The following is a 6,873-nucleotide window of genomic DNA, read 5'->3' as shown; positions in this document are numbered from 1 at the left end:
CTTAGTGCCAGAACCGTCGATACATCATCATGAAGTATGCTCTAGCTCCGCTCTAGCGTTAGCAATGAATTGCATACGCACAACCACAAAGACAGAGCGTTTAAACAAACTTTGTAACTTACAGATTTCGACAATTATTTTAATTGATCAGTGTGATACTCGATTGTCCTACCCTTGTAGTTTAGTACATTGTAATTCGATCTGCCACAATCTTGATAAACCAGTCTATCTAACGGGAACAAGATCCGGTGAGGGGAATCGCGTTTCCGATGGTAGTGTGTACATCGCACATTCGCGACAAGGTGTCCATGAAGCTCAGTAGGGTTTCAAGTAGAACTTGAATGTGTCGACATTATCTGTGGAGATATAATCTTCGGACAACCAGAGGGAAGTGGTTTGCATCCAAGCATAGATGGTCGCTTTAAGCAAACGAACAAGTCTCTTAATGTTAAGGGCCTACCCCCCCGGGGGGGGGGGGTACTCCCTTATATGGGCTATATAGGTATGTGCGGCGCGCGAAGGGTATCGCTTTTAGACATTTAGCCGCCATTTTGGTAATAAATAGGGTATAGATTTTTGCACTCTAGTCCTGGGCTCGATTTTTTTTTAGAAGAAGCTACTTCAGGTCATAAATAGGGTAGGGAAAATCGCAGACTTTGGTCATAAATAGGGTAAGGGTTTTGGGAAGCGGGCTGCACACCCCTACCCAATTTTTTTTGGAGTACCCCCCCCCCCCCCCGGGGGCCTACCAGGATGAGATGTTTCTGTTGTTATTATTTTATGTTGCAACTGACACAAGCCATGATTGCTTCCAAACAATGGTGGAATTTTGTATTTCTTATTTCCACGGTGTCCATTCAGTCCATTTACAAATGCAATTAATGACTAATATTGTTTCTGTGTACGTACATATGTTAGTCAGCATAGTAATCTTAGCTTCCACAACTCAGGAAAATTAAGGCATGGGTCTCTAGTTACTTACTCAAAAAATCAAGGGGGTGGTCAATCTTCTGAACATTTAGCCGTAACGTCGCAAGACTTTGGCAGCATAGTATGCTTACAAATGTCAACATATTGACAGACACAACTTATGCAAATTAGGTCACGTGACCTGTTGCGGCCAAAACATTTATGAAAACATTCGAGCAAAAATGGCACCATTTTTTATTGCCTCCTGGAGGCTGCCGGTAGTTTTAAAACTTTGCCACTATAAGGCACTTCATTTCTGTGCTCGGGCTTTTTGAATATTCCTTTAATTTTGAAAATAAACGGCATTTTTTACTAGTGCCCAGTCCCTCCAAAGTAAAATTGGCCGTTTATTTTCAAAATTGAGTGAATATTTAAAAAGGCCCGGGCACAGAAATGAAGTGACTAACGGTGGTGAAGTTTTAAAACTACAGGCAGCCCCCCGGAGGCAATAAAAAGTGGTGCCATTTTTGCGTAAAAGTTTTCTTCAATTTTGCATCCGTGAAAGGTCACGTGACCTAATTTGCATAAGTTCTTTATGTCAATATGTTAACATTTGTAAGCATATTATGCTGCCAAAGTCGTACGACGTTACAGCTAAATCTTCAGAAGGTAGACCACCCTCTTGCTTTTTTGAGTAAATAACTAGAGACCCATGCCTTAATTTTCTTGAGAATTGTCAGTGTGTTTCCCAGTATCACAATGTTCAGACTTTATAGCCATGTTGAAAATGGTAACATGTTATGCCAAAAACGTTGTTTTATCCACAACTGAAGTGCACGGCTGATGTCTGTACTTCAGTAGATTTCATGGATCTTCAGATAATTTTTATCACATGTTACCAGCAAAAGTTACATTTTGCTAAGCTTCTTTAATCAGTATAAAGTGTATATGTAGCATGCATGCACGTGTATTTCATTGAATCTCAGATGTGCGTGCGTGTACTTGGATTTCTCTAAAAAAAATGACTTGTGCTTTGTTTTGTTAATAAACTGCAAGCACACTATCCGTATTCCTGTTGTAAATCAACCCTTTAGTAGAAGTTTTCTTATTTCCTGAAGTAACTGTAACTCCATTGTCAGAGTTGCCACCACTTTAATTAAAAAAAAAACTTTAACTCTTTCACTTAACAATAGAGTTAAAGTGACTTCGGAGGAGCCAAAGTAGGCTGCAGTGGTACTATCGACAACCTCCTCATAGACCGCATGGTGTGCGAAGATAGCACGACTGACGGAGGAATAAGAGAAACATGAGCATGGCATGGATTGACGTAAAGAAAGCATACGACTCAGGTGATCACAAGTGGCTGGTAGAGATGATGGCTGTCCACCGGTTCTCAGACTGGGTGGGAAAAATGGTGAGCAGTCTTTGTGCCACATGGAACACAACAATAGGGGTGACAACAAAGCAACCGAAAGAAACGTCAGAACCGATCAAGTTCAACAAGGACCTGCCACAGGGTGATGCATTGTGCCCAAAGCTATTTACGATATGCCTTATCCCTGTGGCGTGGCAACTTAAAGTGTTTGCTGCATCGGTGGAGAAGATGAAAAAAGCCGTAAAAGAATCAATGACTAGAAGTGCAGGGGGAAGCAGTGGAACGAAAAGAAATGCTCAGTGACGCAGAAGAAGAGGGGTGCTTTGGACCTGAGCACAAGTGATATAAAGCTAGAAGAGTCCTCATTGATAGTTAGACTGAAGAATGGGGGACAGTACAAGGAGTGCGAGAAAATCTCGGCGGAGACTGGATACTATGCACTTATTCCATAAAGATGCGATGAAGTATGCAAAAGGGCTAGATCTGGACTTGAAGCTGCGCGAGCTTAATCCAACGTGCCGAACACAGCAGATGGTAAAGAGGCGAGTGCGTGGGAGACAGATAGGCGTGTGTGCGAAAAGGGCTCAACAGCAACAACTCAGGCAAGAAATTGCATAGGTGAAATGGCCTAGCAAGCTAAGAAGATGACCAGTTAAGCAGAAACTGCCTCGATTGGTTGAAGGACGGTGGAAAACCGGGCCATCAAACACCATAGCAGCAGTACAAGAACTGTACCAGCAACTCCTGCCGACCAAGCTCTACCATCACAAGGAGACGGAGATTAACACCAGCCCGGATGTGTTGTGTACAATGTGGGGGAAGAGCCCAGAAAACGTCAGCCACATCTTGTCAGGCTGCAGTTCTTTAGCACAAACAAAGTACTTAGCGAGACACAACGCAGCTCTGAAGATACTGTTCTTCGAAATGCATAGAGACCAGAGCTTGGTGTCCAAGGTACCACCATGGTATATCGCCGGACCAACCTAAGTGCCTGTAAGAGAATGAAAGAGCTTAAGCTTTCTGGGATACACCGGTCGGTCTATACAGAGAATGCGAAGGTGAGAGCAAATAGAATTGATGCGAGAGTAGTAGACAAAAAGAGAAAGCGAGTGGCGGTGATTGAGATGAGCTGCCGTGGATGGATAACAGATCGACTAAAGAAGATAGCCAGGTACGGTCCTTTGAGATGAGAGCTTAAACAGCGACATCCCGAGTACGATGTGAAGCAGTTCAACATAGTTCTTGGAGTGCTTGGAGGATGGTCGGTGCACCTTGAAGAGACAATAAAACGGAGCTTGTAGTACAGCGATCCAGATCAGTGCTGAGGCGGATACAGAAAGTGATTCTGTCAGACAGTTTGAACATTGCTCGTAATTTTAAATCGTGATGTGATTCAGGACTTGTGGGAGGACTTTTATAGTGATAGTTGTTGCAGCGCTCGTTTCAGCAGTTGATCGGTTTTATGGACATTTCATTTGGAAGTTCTTTTCACTTCTTTCTTGCTCTATTGATGAATTTTAATTATAGGTATACCGAATTGCTCGTTTTAGGTATGCGTCATAGGCTAGGTGCGCGCCCTATGCATTTTTAATTTAAGGACATGGCATCCAAACGTTGGCATACTGCTATAATAATAATAATAATAATAATAATGATAATGATAATGATAATGATAATGATAATGATAATGATAATGATAATGATAATGATAATGATAATGATAATGATAATGATAATGATAATGATAATGATAATGATAATGATAATGATAATGATAATGATAATGATAATGATAATGATAATGATAATGATAATGATAATATTCAATATTTCAATATTATTGTGGATGTACTCGGAGGTTACTCAAGAGATGTCAGGAAGGCACTTAAAGAGCTAGTGGGAGATAAAAGCGACACAATAGCTCTGCAGATACAGAAGTCAGTCTTCACAAGCTCACTCAATATTGCGAGGCGCTTTAAGCTTTTGAAATAATGGACATTAGGCGTTTTATTATACCTTTTTTAAGTGTTTCCATCGTGAGGAACAGAAGTTTTAGTATTTAGATTGAGGATTTTATGGATAGTAAATAGCTTTAGAATTTAATTACAGTCGAACCAGTATATAACGGCCCTGTATTAAGCGGCCACCCTCTATTAAGCGGCCAGTTTTCAAAGTCCCGATTTTTCGCTCATACAAACGCTGTATTTGTTACCTGTATTAGGCGGCCACCTCTATTAGGCGGCCGCGGCCACCCTGTAGCGGTCCTATGTTTGTCTTTCTTTGTTATTTTTACCTATATTAAGCGGCCACCCTTGAATAAAAACTAAGCTATATGTTATTTTATGCGATATTTTATTGTTTACTGACATGCGATCCAGCATCGATCCAGCACTATAAAGAAATAATATACAAAGCTGCTGTAAGCTGATCAGATATTCGACCGTTTAATATCGTTAACGCTTTTCAGATGTCCGCATTGTGCTGAAGTACATTACCATATTCCGAACGTTAAAAAAAGTTTGTTTTGAATATGCTTTACTCATTCGCAAGAAATTCCTCTTAAATTGGCTTGTTCTTCAGCCATGTGACATTGAACATTGAGCGACTAACAACTATGAAATGACGGAATGAAATATTTTGTTGTGAACTGTAAGTCATAGAAATAGAGCACTGTATACCGTAGAAGGGTAGAGGACAATTTATTGCATAGTACTTTTACACAATGTTACGCATATTATACCGTCCGTTAATACAAGTTACCGTTATACAAGTTGGCACTGAACTTTGTTTAAAGTATTGGTCGCTTGAAAGAGTGTTGATTGTCCTATTGGTTCCTTGCATGAAGTGCTTTTGTATGATACGCCATTAAAATTGACATTAGACCACGCCCAGTGAGTATTTTTAGTGATCCTCCATTAAGCGACCACCTGTATTAAGCGGCCAGTTCCTCAAGTCCCGAGGGTGGCCGTTATATACAGGTTCGACTGTACTAGGATCTTTATGATTAGGAGTTGGGATTTTAATTGTAAGGACTTTGGTCGTTGCATTGATTGGCTACGACTGGCCGCCCAATCATTGTTGTCTGGGCATCCAGAAGTTTTTACTGCCACTGAATAATAATAATCCCAGCCTTAGAGTTATTTCAACCCCAGATTTGGAGTTGACTTTTTTGGAGCTAAAACAACTCCAAAAAGGGAGTTATCCTGAAGCTAACATTTTATTTCCAATTTTGAACTTAAAACAACTCTCTAAACTTGACAGTGTTGTAAGATCAAAGAAGAATTCTCGAGCATTTACTCATTTCCTGTAAAGTAACAGACTTATTGTGGAAAGAGGTTCTATCATGGAGAGGTTTGAGACATTGCACTCTCGCCTTTAGAAGTCTATATGTTTGGCAAATTTGATCTTAACAAAGCTACAAACCACATATTCACATATTATCATTAGAAAATGTTATATTTACAGATGTAAAAAGGTAAGATTAGCCCATCAATTGACATTTTTAAGGGAAAGTTATAAACTTCTTAATTGGAAGTTTTGTAGTTTAGAAAAACGGAGCTCTTTTTTAGGTAAATGGGATTTGTTTCAATCTTTCATAACTCACCCAAAGAAGGAGCGTAAAAGAAAACAGATGTAAAGCAGATGGGCGAATCAGTAAAGAGGTCGGTCCTGAAATTTGTTTCGGTGCGTATACAGGCCGGGAACAATCTCTTTCAAACTTGACCCACAGTATAATTAAAACGTTGGTATTGTGGTCACAAAAACAACGTTTTAGTTGGTGATTTAGCTGCAGTTCAAAGGTAAAGCGCTGAACAAATTAAAACGCAATTTTTGCGTTATTTTTGCCGCGTTTTTGGTAGATGTTAGGATAAAGGTCAATCCAATAGGACTGCGGCAAACAAAGTTTCCGGTGGCCGGAAATGCCGCTGCAAACACGGTGTAGCAGAGCAAAGAACCGGTTATAGGTTAGATTACTTTTGCTCCCAAAATGGACAAGAGATCGTAATTCCTGCACAGCTCGGCCATGGAAACATAAGGCGAAAAAGCCAGATTGGAGCAGCTTCTGGAACCGTTCATTGGCCCACCGGCAATGAGTATCTGTGTGATGATGGATCTTCCTCGTGGAATGTAAGTGAATTGATTAGCCCAAGTTCTGACGTCGTGTAACACTGGCAACGGTGTAGTCTCTCTCGCAGCCGTTCCGTGTATAGTCACGCAACGCTCCTCCCCAAAAGGGAGGAGCGTTGCGTGACGAGACAGAACGACTGTGAGGGAGACAAGCAAACGATATGGAATGATTTCTTTTCGAACCGTCGTGATTAAAACACCAAGCCCTGGTTACAACTACATGCAAATGACTGCAGATCATCCGGATCATGAACAAACATTTTGCTTTCTTGACGTGTACTGCAGTTCATATTATTTCCGTATACACATGTCAGTCATGCACCGTGTATGCTTCGCAAGGCATTTACTGATTGATTGGGTATCGAGATTCGATTCGATTTAGAAAACAAAGATCTACCTCTTAATGTAATCAACGGCTCCAGTTTTCGTTATCTTTCACCGGCTTGGTGTTGGATTTTTCA

The sequence above is a fragment of the Pavona decussata genome, unplaced genomic scaffold, assembly GCF_977016875.1.
Source record: "Pavona decussata unplaced genomic scaffold, jaPavDecu1.1 SCAFFOLD_61, whole genome shotgun sequence".
NCBI classification, from domain to species: domain Eukaryota; kingdom Metazoa; phylum Cnidaria; class Anthozoa; order Scleractinia; family Agariciidae; genus Pavona; species Pavona decussata.
This window is presented reverse-complemented; position numbering follows the sequence as displayed.